Raw genomic sequence first — 17,176 nt, forward strand, 5'->3', positions numbered from 1 at the left:
TGTGAGCACTCATGGCTCAGTAAGTTCCTTTCCTACTCACTAAAACCAACAATCAACACATAATCAAATAATGTCTCAACTTAACATGATCTCAACTAGTCATGGCATAACATATCATACTCTTTAAGCTTATCATGCGATATAACTAACATTGTAACTAGTCATGGCATATCATCTCTTAAAGCATAGCATGAAACATAACATAATCATATCATGGCATATTATCTCTTAAAACATAGCATGAAACATAACATAATTATATCATGGCATATCATCTCTTAAAACATAGCATGAAACATAACATAATCATATCATGGCATATCTTAAATCATAGCCTCAACACAACATAATCATAGATCATATGCATCATGATTTTAAAAACATGTATCCGAAAAACATGTGTATGTCTCATGATCTTTTAAAACTATTTTTTTTCTTACATATATATACTTGAATATAATCTCAACTTAAAGGGGATCTCGGCTATGTACCACTTACATATTGCGCGCAACCTATGTAGGCCCAAGGTAGCAAGTCTTGAACCCTACAAGGCAAACATACTAGGCCCGAGTCTTACTCCATCGACCTAGGGGCACTTAGGAGCCCATCCCTAACGAGGCCCGAGTCTTATTCCATCGACCCCGGGGCGCTTATGGAGCCCACCCTTGGTACAAGCCACATAAAGTAAAGTACATGTCATACTTATACATATCATACATCATAAAAGCATGCATCACTTAGGCACACATCATATCATAAAAGTATGCATCACTTAGGCATACATCATATCATAAAAGTATGCATCACTTAGGCATACATCATGTCATAAAAGTATGCATCACTTAGGCATACATCATATCATAAAGGTATGCATCACTTAGGCATACATCATATCATAAAGGTATGCATCACTTAGGCATACATCATGTCATAAAGAAAAATATGCATATTTTCACCACATAGCATATCATAAAAAGCATGCATATTCTAAGCATATAGCATATCATCAAGCATGCATATTCTAAGCACATATCATATCATCAAAGCATGCATATTTCTAAACACATATCATATCATAAAAACATGCATATTCTAAGCATATAGCATATCATCAAAGCATGCATATTTCTAAACACATATCATATCATAAAAACATGCATATTTTAAGCACATAACATATCATTAAAGCATGCATATTTCTAAGCACATAACATATCACTAAAACATGCATATCTCTATCCACATATCATATCATAAAAAGGTATAAATCCCAAGCATACATGGTTAAGCATAAGGGTGTATCATGTGATTATACTATCATAAGAAACATGGTAACATAGTTAACTTAGGTTCTAAGCTTCCTAAACCCTTGGGTTCCTATCATGGCCAAACCCCCTTAGGTCTCAATTTAGGTAAAAACAACCTCAAAGCATGTGAAACCTAAATCATCATCACATAAATTTCATAGGAAGCATTATAAGCATGATTAACTTGGTTTCTAAGTTCTCCAAGTCCTTAAACTCATGTGGCCGAACCCTATCAGTATATAAACAAGGTCCCAAATGTCATGAAAGCATGGAAACCTTAAACCATATTTATAGCAGTTTTTTCAAATAGCATAGTAAGCACATTGAGCTAGTTCTTAAGTCCTTCAAGCCCTTAACGTATATCTTGGTCAAACTTTTAACAAGTGTTCATTAGGGCTAAAAACAAACATACAAGCATGTGAACTTGAACTAACATCATGTATAAATTCATAACAAGACATCATACAATAGGTATGGCCGAAACTTACCCTAGCCTCATTTAGGTCACTAAACAACATATAGTATGAGAACTTTGGTTTTCTACTTATCATATTTCATGTAGAGTGACATAAGCATATTTAATTCTTGTTCTAGGGTTTCTAGGGCATCTATTCCTTCATGGACGAAACACACAATGATCCATTTAGGTCATGGAAAAATTATACAAATATGTGACACACTCAACACCTTATCATATTTTCATAAGAAGTACTTTTAACACATTTGGTTTCATTTCTAAGGCCTCTAGGTCTTTTAAACCCTACTTGGCCGAAACTCACAGAATATAAACTTGCTTCAAATAGCCTAAAAGCATAAGAAATCATACAAGTTTCATAGCATGTATAAAGACAAGCATAATAAACATACATGTGAATTGTGTCTTAGGCTTCCTAGGTTTCTTTCCCTTTTTCTTTTATTTTTCCTCATGGCCGAAACCTACCAATCTTTAAACTAGGTTTTAAGTGGCCTAAATCATGGAAAATCTAAGTAAGTTTCATGGCAAAATTTACTAAGAACATCATATACAAAGTTGGTTCATAAACAAGCTAGGACTCTTGTGATCTTACATGTCATATATCATGTAACTAATTTTATATACTCAATTTAAACATAAGAGCATTAAAAAACTTTCATATCATAATATCACAGAGGTCTTGAGCATATTAGAATTTTGTTTAAGTTTTTCTAAACTATCCATCTTATCATGGCCGAAAATCTAAAATAAGAGTTCATGAATTTCTAGCAATGTACAACATGCAATTCTTTAAGAGAACTCTATATTCTATCATACAAACATGGTTATTTACATTTAAAGGTCTTCCTAACCCTAAACCCTCTTCTTGGCCGAAACATATAAATGGATTTCTTTGGTTTCAAGTAACTTTCAAGCAAGAAAACCAACAAAAACCCTTAGTATTTCATGGGAGAAATTTTGTACTAGTTTAGTTAAACAATATTTTTCCCTAACCTCCTTAACATATTTTTGGCCGAAATTCTAGGGTTAGGTACTCCTCTGATCAAGCATCATTTAAGTATAAAAACATGAAGAAAATCCTTCCTACATAGCATAGAAAGAATATCATGAAATAAGGACTTGTTTAAATCATCCTAGATTTGAAAACCCTTTCTTTAGCCGAATTTTCTTAAATTCTTTCCTAGGTTTTCTAATCCTTATAGAATCCAAAAATCACATAAATGCCTTGTACCACAGGTGAGGGGAAGCTTACATCCTTTTCGCTTGTGGATCTAAGGTATGGTGGAGAAGAAGTAGCCTCTTCTTCTAGTTCCTTTCCCTTGATTCCTTTGCTAAGTCCTCCTTGTATCTTAGGCTTTCTTAGGGAAAAACTTGGCTTTGGGGCCGAAGATGGAGGAGAGGGGACTGAGGTGTTCTCGGTGAGGGAGAGGATGAATGAGAGAAAATGAGAGAAAATAGAATTTTCCCTTTTACATATTCTCTTTTATGTTAAGGGGGAAGAGGTAGCAAACTTGATTTTTGCTTTCCTTCTCCCTTAGCCTTTTTTTCTATTTCTTTTTATTTTTATTTATTTATTTATCCTCATCATTCATGGTGAAATAAGGGGGAATGAATCCCCTTAATTCCTCTTTAAATTTTCGGCAAAACCAAAGAGGAAGAGGGAGAGAAAGGGAGGAAGGCAAGTTGCCTTTCTCTTGCTCCTTTCTTGTTTTCTTTTGGCTAGCTTTTACTCTTACCTTTATCATGAGTTTCCCTCCTTTGCTATCAATATCTTTTCTCTATCCCAATTGGTTCCTACTAATTAATTCTATGAATTATAATATAAGAGGTTCAAGGTTCAATCCTTGACCTTCACTTCTTTTTATTTCATTTTATTTCTTTTTGCTTCAACCCACTTCTTATTATTTTTCTAAGGCAAGATTCCACATTCATATATTTATCTTATAAGTTTAGTGGGTATTACATAGCGAGTGCTTGGCTTGAAGTAATAACTGCTTGGGTGGACTTGGCGACCTATCAGGCGGGGGAGGACGAAAGGTTCGAGGTGAGGAAAAAAGTCCTTTTTCTGACATGTGAGTTTAACACACCCATCACCTGCTCTCTTGACAAAGCACTCCTATACAAAGCGGATGGTGCCATGGAGCAATTAAAAGAAGGTGCTATCTAACTTCTAATCCCCCTGGCACTTTCCTGGATCATAAAAGGATAATTGAGAGCGATTCATCCAACTTATTTCCCAATCTATTGTAATGTACCTTGTTATTCCTTCGTTGTTCTAGTTAATGAACTAGATGTAAATATTTTCCATGAATATAGCTTGACTTTCATTTAGTTGTCTTTACTATAAAATTTAGCCATCTAGTAATTTATGTTTTTCCTTCCTTAACCCACGTATATTAAAGCAAACACAAATTCGGTCAAGAAAAAAGCCTGAATGGGACAAAACAAAAATTTAATCAGGGGAAAAACAACTTTCTCAGATCCCCTTTGGAGTAGAATTCATCCGACCTTAAAGGATGAACGAATTATAAGGTATAAAGCGTCTATTACTAAGTACGACAATCCTTGTAGCCGACCGGGCTAAAGTTCACTTGAGTCTACTTCCACTCACTTCCACTCAGGTTTAGATTTTAAGACAAGATAGACCACAACAAATATTACCTATTTAGATGGAGGTGTTTAGGATCGGTCAGCATGAAACCCGGTCGGTATTAGTTCTGCTTGAAGTCTTGAATTAATCTGACACAATTCTAGCCAAGTTTCTTTATTTATTGTCATCCTGATTGAGTCGTAAAAACTCACGCGAGTTTAGGGCTAGCTGTGCTTTTAAAAAGGGGTTTCCCAAAAAACCAAGTTTGCCTTGATAAAAGCGCCAATGCTTCGAGATGACTATCTATTGAATCAGTTATGGTAGTAGTTTTTGATTGGTGCCACATGTGTATTCATCATTATGAGTGTACGCCTTTCCCTATACCCACCGTTTTGTCTCCATCATCTAATGGTTTAAAATGAAACCTGCCTTTTTACTATTATAATTCAATGCTCTACTTAATAAGTGATTTTAATAACTCCCTATAAAAATTTTCCAGAAAACCCTGAGGCTTTTACTTCTTCTCCTTCTTGATTGCTTTCACCCTTTTCACTCTTCTCATCTTCTTCCTCACCATGGATGAAGATAACGCATGGTACACACAATACTCCTCTAATTTTACCCTCATGGATGCCTACGACCTCACCCTCAACTACGGACTCCCCTCTTACATAGTTATTTCCACTGGCCAAGACCGCCCTCACCTTCCCCCGACGGAGAGTATAGCTATTTTTAGAGAATAGGTCATAGTCAGATTCTGTTTCCCCCTTTCTTTGCTTCTGTTAGCTAATATTTTGGCATTCCACTCCATCAACTTATTCTCCAATCCCTTTACATCTTAAGTGGTATTATTATTACTTTTCATTTGTTCAATGTTCCTCTTTCTCCTCGTCTATTCCACTATTACTTCTTTCCTCGACAAGTGGCGAAAGGTCTATTTCATTTTCAGGCTCGCCCTAAGGTGATTCTGTTTAATAGGATTTTGGCCTAGGATGAGTGGGGAGATAAATAATTTTTCCTTCACCTTCCCGAATCTTTGCCCTATCCCATAACCTGGCAACAACATCTTCCCCCTATTCTTGATTTGGGTAATATTCACATAGACCCGATCCTTCACCAAGCTCTAGATCAACTAAGAGGTTTGAAGTTTAGCTTTCCCAAGTTGAACATAGAAGTCTTATTGTATGTTTTTGGGCTTACTTTGGTTAACCTCGGGCTAAGTGCCACCTTTGGTAAGAAGAAATCCTTACCTTTCATTAGTTATTCACTATCTCTTAGTCAATTATTATAATTGCTCACTTATTTTTACAGCGGAGACCAATACCCTAACCTTCCTCTTCAGAAACACTCTGTTAATCAAAGAGGTTTTAAATTGGATAGGTGAGGACCTACTAAAGGAGAATCAACTCGAGCAAGCCTCTGCCTCTGTTGACCTACTTCCTCTGGTAGAACCTTTAATCTCCTCCGCTCTCGCGGATGCTCTCTTCTCTAGTTCATACCAGAAGGCCCCGATCAGAGGCTTTAGGTCCGGATATATCGAAGCAACCAATCACCGAGGGGACTCCCCTTGATACGACCATGGTCTCTTTCGCTCGAGGTAAAGAGACTAGATCTCAAAAACATAGTCGTTCTCATTTTAGAATTGCTATGATAAGGCCAGACATTCTTATATCCACGTCTCATGTGACCGCTCCAGCTACCAAGCCGATCGAGACAATGCCAGACTTTCCGTCTACTCAGCTAACAATGCCACAAGCCCTGAGCTCTTCAATCACCCCCATTCCAAATGAACTCCTAATACAAGATCGGCCAGTCGTACACCCCAACTATTAGTATCCGAATAGGGTCCTAGGTCGATCAGGTAAATATCAAAACCTTTACCTGCTCAATCGATTTTCGTTCATTCATAGTCCCATGGGATCCCTCTCGCTCTTCCTTCGAGGTCAACTTTTCCAACTGGTTCCCCATGCCATTTCAAGCAATCTTATACACTACCATCTTAACAAGGGCTAGAGCCTACTGCTCTCTCCTTATACAGGATATTGAAGGTAAAAGACTCACTAGAAGAATCTTGCGTATTATCACATGTATGGTCGAAAGGGGCCACAACATCAGAGTGAGCCGATGAACACGCCCGAAATGCCATTGTGGTAAGCCTGCGACTGAGTTTTCCTTGTAAATTATCTTCCTAAGTTATGACCCTATTGTTATTTTGTTTAGGTCTATGCTTTAGGACTACACTTAGGTCATCTAGTTATGGACTTCGAGTGAGATAATAGGGTTTTAAAAGAACGAGTAAAAGAACTAGTGGTAGCTGCCTCCATTCCTAATATTGTAGTGATTAACTTATAAAAAGAAGTTGAAGTTCAAGCCTGGCTCCTCTCAAAATTAGGACAAACCTTGAAGGAGTCCCAACAATTAGTGGATTCTCAACAAATGGATAAGAAAAAATTGGAACTCTAATTACAATCGAGCAAATCCAAGCTTCGCATAGAGATTGCATTGAGAGAAAAGGCCCTTTCTGACCTAGCTCACAAAACTACTCTATTAGAAGAACTAACACTCTCCTGTGCACCCCTATCCCCTGAATTGATCCAAGAATTAGCTTCAAAAAACTTATTGATACTAGAACAATAAAGGGAACTAGGCGAGCGATACACCCAAATAGGATCACTACAAGTTGAGCTGAACTATGTATAGGCCGAGCTGACCAACTACAAAGCAGAGGAACTACCCCAAGAGTTATTCTCAAAGAACTTATTGATATTGGAGTAACAAGGTGAGCTAAGCATGCGAGAAACCCAAATAGGGTCTCTACGAGCTGAGATAAACTCTACCCAGATAGAGCTAACTAACTACAAGGCAGGGAAAAATGAACGCCTTGAGATTGTCAAGAGAGCATATCTCGATTCTATCAAGTTTAAAAGAAAGTTAGCCACTCGTCTTGCAAGAACGCTCAACCATGCGGCCAAAGGAGTTGTCCTATAACTAGGGAGGACGGTTATCTATTGCCAGACCCTCCCAGACAATCTATAGACCATCATTGGCTTCTTAATGAGCTCCCAGCCGATCTTTTAAGCAAATTCGAGTGACAGTATTCATGTTATGTCCCCTAGTATGTAACCATATGCTACTGTTAAGGATAACTGAAATTCACTGATAAGATGTACTAAAATACAAATTTAAGTTGTGATAAGATATGCCTTGAATAACGTTAGACAACACCTATTTTTCTTGCGTATCTTCAGAAACACTAGTACTTCTTATAGAGTAAACTCCTATGTGTGTTCCTCATGTAATATATATTAGTTAATATAATAAGCCATGCAAGGTATTGACCTTGAATGGAGTAATCAGGCCGAGCGGCTAATCTCCTTCAATATATCTATAATGCAGCCTCAAAGATAATTTTTCATAATTGATTGCTGGATTGAAGAGTAATCGACGGAGATAATACTACAGTATGGGATAACCAGGTCGGGAAAATATATTTCCTTATCAAAGCATATTAAATACTCCTGAGCTGAGTAATAGTTTGGCCAGGATATTAATATCGAGTGAAATAACCACGCCAGATGGCTAGGGATTCTGGGACATGCCCGATCGCTCGCGGGCTTAATAAATTTTGGAGAAATTATTTGAGTAACTTCATCTATATTCTCATTAAATGTAAAATTTTAACATAATATATGAACAAATTACAAGCATACTTTCCAGGCCCTATAGGGTTGTAGATGATTTGTGCTCCAGGGTCACTCTAATCTTTTCCCTTCTTCACCTTCGAGATAGTAGGAACCTGAGGTGAGTTTTTGTACCAACCTGAATGTTCCTCCCCTTTGGGGCTCCAACTTGTTGACGTCCCTGACCATCCTGACACGCTTCTAGACCAGATCTTCAACTTGGAAAAATTGAGAAATGACTCTCCTATTATAATTTTACTTCATCATTTTCCTATAAGCCATCAACCGAGCTACCGCGTTGTCTCTAATTTCTTCTATCAGATCTAGTTCCATAAGGCGCCAACCAATATTTTCTTCATCATATAGTCACCTTCGATCAGATTCCACATTAATCTCAAATGGGACCACTGCTTCACCACCATAAACTAGATGAAAAGGAGTTATACTATCGCTTCTCGAGGGGTTGTATAATATGCCCATAATACATTGGGTAATTCATCCACCCAGCTTCCTCCAACATGATTTAATTTAGTTTTAAGCCTTCTAATAATTTCTCTATTTGTTACTTTGGTCTGACCATTGCTCTATAGATAAGCTATAAATGTGAAGGACTGGATAATACCTTAACCAGAACCCCACTCTCAGATTTTCCTTCCCTAGAATTGTCTTCCATTACCTGAGACCAGCTTGTGTGGAATTCTAAACCTGTAAATAATGTGTTGCCATAAAAATTTAATAACCTTTTGTTCGATTCTCTTAGCTAGCGGTTCGGCCTCCACCCATTTTGAGAAATAATCTATGACCACTAATAAAAATCTCTTTTGAGTCAGGGCCAAGAGAAAAGGGCTGACTATATCCATCCCCCACTGGTCGGAGAGACAAAAAACTATTGATGTTTTTAACAACTCAGTAGGGTGATGTGGAATGTTCTAATGCTTATGATAGGACAAATAAGTTCTCAATAACTGAGCAGCATTGGCTTGCAAAGTGGGCCAGAAATACCCAGCCAATATTATTTTCTGAGCAAGAGACCGACCACCCGCATAACTTCCACAGGAACCTTGATGCATTTCCTATAAAATGTATTGTATGTCATCGGACCGATGCACTTGAATAAAGGACATGAGAAAGCTCTCTTATAAAGCTGATCACTAATCAAAATAAATCGACCAGCTCTCTTCTTAATCATACGTGTCTACTCGCCCTCGGCCGGTAGACTGCCCTATTGTAGAAATAATATAATCGATGTTCTCCAATCACTCTGAATTCCAGGTTGACCTATCACTCAACACAAGCTACTAGCAGTGTTTGTTCAACCGATTTATCCAGAGTCCAACCGATTAATCATACGTGTTTGTTCAACCGATTTATCAAGAGGTGGATCTACAGCTGAAGAAGAAAGCTAGGGTTAGGGTTTCCTTGTAAGCTTGTGCTGTATTTTGTTTCCCTTTCCCTTTCTTCTTATAGTGTGAACTTGTAGGGCTTCTCTGCCTTTGGTAGTTACCATAAAGGAGTGTTATTCATAGTGGAGGGTGTGTGAGTGCGTGGATCCTTGGATTAGTACCTCTTGTGAGGTGGATACCAAGTAAATCCTTTTTGTTAGCGTTGTTTGTTTTGTTTCTTATATTTCCGCTGCACATCTTTGAAGAAACAAGCAACGAAGAGCACGACGAGCGCACCGAGCTATTCACCCCCCCTCTAGCTACATAATCGGTCATAACAAGTGGTATCAGAGCAAGGTTGCTCTTTACCGGAATCATCGTCGGAAAGGAAAAAAGCTAGAGGGTGAAGAAGTTGAAGCAATTCTGCAAGTCGAAGACTTCATCACAAGAAGCTCAACTTCAAATGGAATTCCGAGATGTACTCGGATTCGACACGAGGGTGCCTCCACCATTCACCATGATAAGCTTCGATCTTTGGAGATCAAGGATCGAGAATTTCTTGATGGTGGAGATAGAGCAATGGTTTGCACTCATGGAAGGTTTCGAGGCTCCAACAAATTCCAAGGGCAAAGTCCTCAAGAAAAGCAAATGGAGCCAAGAACAAATCCAAAGATGTGAGGCCAATGATAAAGTGACCAAGCTTTTGGTCAATCTATTGCCTAGGCACATTCTTGGAAAAATTGGAGAGTTCAAGGATGCCAAGGAGCTTTGGAGCACATTGGCATCAATTCATGAGATCCCCTCCACTGTACCAATCCAAGAAAAATCCAAAGAGGGTGACTCATTGGAGCAAGACCAAGAGGAGGAGAATTCCGAAGTTGAGAGATGCTCAACTTCCGTAGAAGAGGTCCAAGAATCCTCATCCTCAAAGGAGTGCAATCAAAAGAGTAAGGAAGGAGCATATTCCTTGTTTCATGCACAAGAGGATGAAGAAGAAGGTGAATCCTCCACCTCTAGGATTGAGGGGGAGCGACCTTCGGTGGCACCGGATCAAGAAGAAGGAGTGTTGGTTACTACTCGAAAAACCTAGAGGTTCCACTGTACAAAAATTTTGTACAAAGGTCTGAACCTTTTCCTATCTACCATGTGTTCTTTTAAATTAAATTTTGGATCGCCTGCGGAACTTAACACGTTTGATCCAAAACTTAATCTATTTGTTCTTTTAGGTTTTGACTTGGATCTCCTGCGGAACTTTACACGTTTGATCCAAATCACCTAAGTTATTAATTCCATTAAATATTAATTTCCATAATTGGTTTCCAGTACTGACGTGGCGAGGCACAAGACCTTCTTGGATATGGGAACAACCACCACCGACTAGACAAAACCTTTTAAGGAAAGCTAATATTTAATTTCCTAAAATAACTTTAGGTTAACCGAAAAGAACAATCAAATCACAAGGAAAAGAAAAAACAAAAGAACACAACATCGAAAAACATATTCGAAATACTAGAATCGTAAGCCTCTTGTATTTGGTATTTATTTCCAAAAATAACTAGTATGATGTAGAAAGAAAAAATTACTAGTTATACCTTTTAGAAAGACCTCTTGATCTTCTACTGTATTCCTTTTCTAACCTCGGATGTTGTGTGGGCAACGATCTTCCGAGATGAGAAATCACCAACACACCTTCTTCTCCTCCTTGCTAGATTCGGCCAAAACAAGAGCTTCACCAAGGATGAAGAAAACCACCAACCAAGCTCCAAGGGATGCAAGTTTTCTCTCCTTCTTCTTCTTCTTCTCCAAGTAGTATCCGTCCACCACAAAAGCTTCAAGGGAGATGAAGAATTCGGCCACCACAAAGAGGAAGAGAGAAAGAGAGGATGGCCGACCACAACACCAAGAAAAAGAGGGAGAGAACAATAGAAGTTGTAACCCATGAAGGCACCCCTATCCCTTCTTTTATATTCCTTGGCTTTGGCAAATAAGGAAATTTATTTATAATAAAATTTCCTTAACTTTCCTTGACAACAATTAATTAATAAAAATTAAATAAATTTTCCTAATTAATTGTATGTGGTCGGCCACCTCATGTAGAGCAAATAGGATAATTTTTAATCAACAATTAAAACTTCCTTATTTGTCTTTGGAAATTTTAAAAAATAAAATTTCCTTTTAAAATCCCTTCATGGTTGATAAAAGGAAATTTCTATAATTTTAATTTTCAACATGTGAATAATTTTTCAAAGAGAAAAAATAAAATATCTTTCCAATCAACAAATAAGGAAAGAGATCTAATCTCTTTCTTTTAATCTTTTGTAGGACTTTTAAAGAGAGATATTTTAATTTTAATTCTCTGTAATAAATTATATCTTCCATATAATAAAAATAAAAATAAAAATTCTTTTTAATTTAATGGGGGCCGGCCACCTAAGCTTGGGTTCAAGCTAGGGCCGGCCACCCATGAACCAAGGCTTGGCCGGCCCTAGCTTGAACCACAAGCTAGCTTGGCCGGCCCCCTTCTCATGGGTATGAAGGTGGGTATAGGTGGGTATAGTACTCTATAAATAAGAGGCTACGATAGGGACCGAGAGGAGGAATTGGTTTTGGTCTCCCGATAAAATTAAGCATCCCGTGTTCGCCCCGAACACACAACTTAATTTTATCAATAATAATTCATTCCACTAGAGAACTATTATTGAACTACCGCACCAATCCCAAATTATATTTTTAGGCTCCTTCTTATTATGAGTGTGTTAGTATCCCTGTGTTTAAGATGTCAAATGTCTACTAATTAAGTGAGTTACTGACAACTCATTTAATTAATATCTTCATCCAAGAATAGTACCACTCAACCTTATCGTCATGTCGGAGTAAGTCCACCTACAGGGTTTAACATGACAGTCTTTATGAGCTCATCTTGAGGACATTATCAACCTAGATTACTAGGACACAGTTTCCTTCTATAATCAACAACACACACTATAAGTGATATCATTTCCCAACTTATCGGGCTTATTGATTCATCGAACTAAATCTCACCCATTGATAAATTAAAGAAATAAATATCAAATATATATGCTTGTTATTATATTAGGATTAAGAGCACACACTTCCATAATAACTGAGGTATTTGTTTCTATATAAAGTCAGTATAAAAGAAACGACCTCAAATGGTCCTACTCAATACACTCTGAGTGTACTAGTGTAATTATATAGTCAAGATAAACTAATACCTAATTACACTACGACCTTCTAATGGTTTGTTCCTTTCCATTTAGGTCGTGAGCTACTGTTTATAATTTATAAGGCACTGATAACATCATCTTCTGCATGTGACACCACATACTATGTTATCTACAATATAAATTAATTGAACAACTACAAACAAATGTAGATAATTTGACCAAATGTGATTCTTTATTCAAAACAAATGTTTACAAAAGCTTAGGCTTTCAGTATACACTCCAACAATTCTACATCCGGGTCAAATGGAGAAGAAGCTTCCACCTCCACAAGTCAAGCAAAATAAAGTGTAGGAGTATCATCTTCGGATCAAGAGGAAGCCTCTACTTCCAAGTCAAATGGAGGAGCAAGTGCCACCCCTACACAAGAAGGTATAAATAGTTCATTTAAAAATAAAAATCATATCATATGCTTTGAATGTAGGGAACATGGGTATTACAAGAGCAAATGACCTAAATTGGCCAAGAAGAAGGGCCAAGTGGTACAAAAGGGCAAGGAGAAGCCCAAGGAGACCATCCCCAATACAAAGAAGAGCAAGGAGCACATTGTGTGCTTCTCTTGCAATCAAAAGGGGCATTACCGAAGTCAATGCCCTAAGGGGAAGAAGGCGGTCAAGGCTCAAAGAGGAAGCTCAACTCAGGGGGGAGCCTCCAAGGTAAAAAGGAAAGTATCATTCATTGAGCCTATCCCCTTAAATAATGGTAAAAAGCATGATAGTTCTAATTTATATCATTTCAATGCTATTTACCATGAAAATAGGAAGCATGATAAAGTTAAGAAAAATCATGTAGCTTTTCATGCTAAAACCTCTCAACCTAGGTTTAGAAAGGTAGATAGGAATTTAGGCAAGAACCCTAAGGATTCTAGGTATTTTCTTAAGAAAAAGAAAAGTCATGATTTTAGTGAAAAATCTATGGTTGAGGAATTATGGAAGGAAAATCAAGTCTTGAGGTCAAGGCTTGACAAAATGGAAAGGACCCTTAGAAAGATCACAAATAATACACAAGGGTCCAATAGTCAAAAGGTTTAGGACAACAAAGGTCATCCAAGGGCCATAGGGGTTTGGGATACAAACCTAACACCAAAAGGGATGTGCCTTCTTACCATATGGTTCCATACAATTATGGAACCAATCCTAGGTCTAGTGGTCAAGTCAAAAATACTAGGAAGGTTATTCCTAAGAGTATTTTTGCAACAACAAAAGTGACTAAGACTTTTAAGAAATCCAACAAAGTCACTAAAAAGGTCACAAGGGAAGCAATCCCTAGGGTTGACCTAGAAAAAGTGACCAAAGCTTCTAAGAAGCCTAACAAGGTCACTAGGAAGGTATCTAGGGAGGTTATCCCTAGTGAGTACCTAGAGCACCCAAGGAGCACCAATAGGTTTTGGGTTCTTAGGAGCATTTTCTCTACCCCATAGATGAGTTAGAGAGTGTCAACTCCGATTAGAAGGGTAGTTAACCCAACTTTGATGAAGTTGACACTCGGGGAGCATTTTCAAGGTTATTGTTAACCTTTGAAAATGAAAAGAAGTTTTATTTAATCTTATAAGAGTAAAATGTGTCACACTTTGATAAATTGGATGATATTTTTAAGTGACACAAATTGGGAAAATCATAAGAATTACCAAGTTGGGATTTTGGTATGTTCTTAGGAAATTAAAGGCAAGTTATGCCTTAACTTAAAGTGATTACTCTTGGAAGAGAAAAATAGTGCCAAAATTTGAGGAATATGCTTAATTTAAATTGGCACAAATTAGGAAAGCAAAAGAAATGTCAACATTGGATTATTGGCATTTACTTGGGACATTTTGGACAATGTAGGGTTTAAATTTTAAGTTAGCTAAGATTTAAGGATACTTAGATAGTTAATCTAGGTATTTTATTTATGCTAATATGCCATGCTTTGGTTGCCCATCATATGTCATGACATCATGTTTATTTTTGCATTCATGCCTTATTATAAAAAAATACAAAAATACCATGTCATGCCATACATACATCATGTAGTTATAGAAATTTTCTTTTGAAAATTATTTCTTTTTGATGTATGCCATAACATCATCATGCATTATTTTATTTCCTTGTAAATTAAGGACTAACGACATCTATTAACAAGTAACATCCTTGGCGGATGTTTACAACTCAAAATGCCTAGATAGATATGCATGATCCCTAGATTAGGGCAAAAATTAAAGTTTACATCTCACTAAAAGAACTATAAGGTGACTTGTATGTGTTTTAGTACACATTAGATACAAGTGAGATGTTATAATGATGAACAAAACTCAAGATGTTGATTTAGTGCATTCTTTTGAGTTTTAGGTTCATCAAAACATATAGTTATGTGTTTTCCAATCATTGGGAAAGCTAATGTACAAGTCATGTGCATTGAGCCCAAGGAACATGGTTGGATATTGGTTTTTGAAAATTGTTTTAAATGCTTTTGGAAAACCATTGGCGAAGACTATCTTTTGATAGTAATTATCATTGAAAAATTAGACACAAACTAGAAGAAAACACTAAAGTTTTTACAAGTTTTCAAGTTTGTGTCAATCTTTGAAAATATGAAGTATTTTCTTAGAAAACTATTTTTCCATGATACTATATGCCCTAAATAGTGTCTATAATGATTTTTACAATTATTGGGTTTTTGTAGAATTTTCTAGGGGTTTCTGAAATTGACTGAAATGAAATTTCAGCAATTTCAGAGCTTCAATCGATCACCCGATCGATTGAAGGGTCTCAATCGATCGGGCGATCGATTGAAGGGTCTCAATCGATCGGGCAATCGATTGAGAGAAAGCTTCTCACGAACAGAAGCTTCCTGGATCGATCCACTGATCGATCCAACCCTTCTGAATCGATCAGTGGATCGATTCAAGCTGGTTCAATCGATTGGGACCCAACTCCAATCGATTGGGGATGCTGATTTTGGCTGGGAAAGCCTGATTTCAGCATTCCAAACCAAGTTTAGTCTAGGAAACCAATCCTAACCCCTCAAAATATACTTGTATACATAAAAAGAGTGTTTTCATGTTGAAAACAAGGATGGATTGGTTAAAGGAGACTAGGTAGAAGTTAGGTTGAGGTTTGGTTTCATTATTGAATTTTTGAACCTCAAAACTTCTAAATTGGGTTTCCTAAAGGTTTAGGGATTCCAAGTCATTGTTGGTGCAATGACAGAAGTTATGTGCATGTCTTTAGGGGGAGTTACTCTTTAAGCACATGAAAATCTAATTTTCATACACCTTGGAAGGTGGTTAACCTTCTGTAGTAAAAATGCTCAAGGTTGAGCATTTGTTTATAATGGAGAGTAGATATCTTCATTGTTTAAGGTAAAAATGCTCAAGGATGGACATTTGTCTACATTGGGGAAGAATGTAGGGTTAAAGGAAAATGAAAGGTATGAGACTTTCATTATCGGGTTGATCACAACGAGTGAAGTTGTGAACAACGTTGAGTAACTCTTCAGGGGGAGAGTTTGTTTTGATGTGTGCCAATAGGGGGAGAAATGTAGGGTTTAAGTTAGTACTTCATTATCTAAGAGGAAGTTTGCCCTCTCAGGAGGAGAATGAAGGGTTTAACTTATTCCTTCATTACCTAGTGGCATGAAGGAGGTTTAGGCTATGAGATTAGCCTAACTTAAAGAAGGTATTGTCAAACATCAAAAAGGGGGAGATTGTTGGGAGATTGTTGGTGCAATATTCCCCAGGTCAAGGTTGACCTAGTTTTGACTGAGCTTGAATTGGGTCAAGCTCGAGTCTTAATATTTATGTTTTGATGGTTTGACAATACATGGTGATAATACATGTTTCACAATACATGTAGACAACACATGGAGATTGCAGGTGCAATTGTTCATGTGTGGAGATTGTGATGGAGAGTCAAGTAGGTCAAGGTTGACCGGATACTTGATGGAAAGTCCTGGTGAGTGAAGCTAGGCAGATGGGAAGTCCTAGTGAGTGAAGCTAGGCAGTATGGAAAGTCCTGGTGAGTGAAGCCAGGCAGATGGGAAGTCCTAGTGAATGAAGCTAGGTAGTATGGAAAGTCCTGGTGAGTGAAGCCAGGCAGATGGGAAGTCCTAGTGAGTGAAGCTAGGCAGTATGGAAAGTCCTGGTGAGTGAAGCCAAGCAGATGGGAAGTCCTAGTGAGTGAAGCTAGGCAGTATGGAAAGTCCTGGTGAGTGAAGCCAGGCAGATGGGAAGTCCTAGTGAGTGAAGCTAGGCAGTATGGAAAGTCCTGGTGAGTGAAGCCAGTCAGATGGGAAGTCCTAATGAGTGAAGGCAGGTAGATGGAAAGACCCAGTGAGTGAAGCTAGGCAGAAGAAAATCCTGGTGAGTGAAGCCAGGTGAAAGACCTAGTGAGTGAAACTAGGCAAAAGGAAATCCTAGTGAGTGAAGCCAGGTGAAAGACCTAGTGAGTGAATCTAGGCAGAAGGAAGTCCTGGTGAGTGAAGCCAGGCACAAGGAAATCCAGATGGATCAAGGCTGATCAG

This window comes from Zingiber officinale, chromosome 5B (assembly GCF_018446385.1).
Source record: "Zingiber officinale cultivar Zhangliang chromosome 5B, Zo_v1.1, whole genome shotgun sequence".
NCBI classification, from domain to species: Eukaryota; Viridiplantae; Streptophyta; class Magnoliopsida; order Zingiberales; family Zingiberaceae; genus Zingiber; species Zingiber officinale.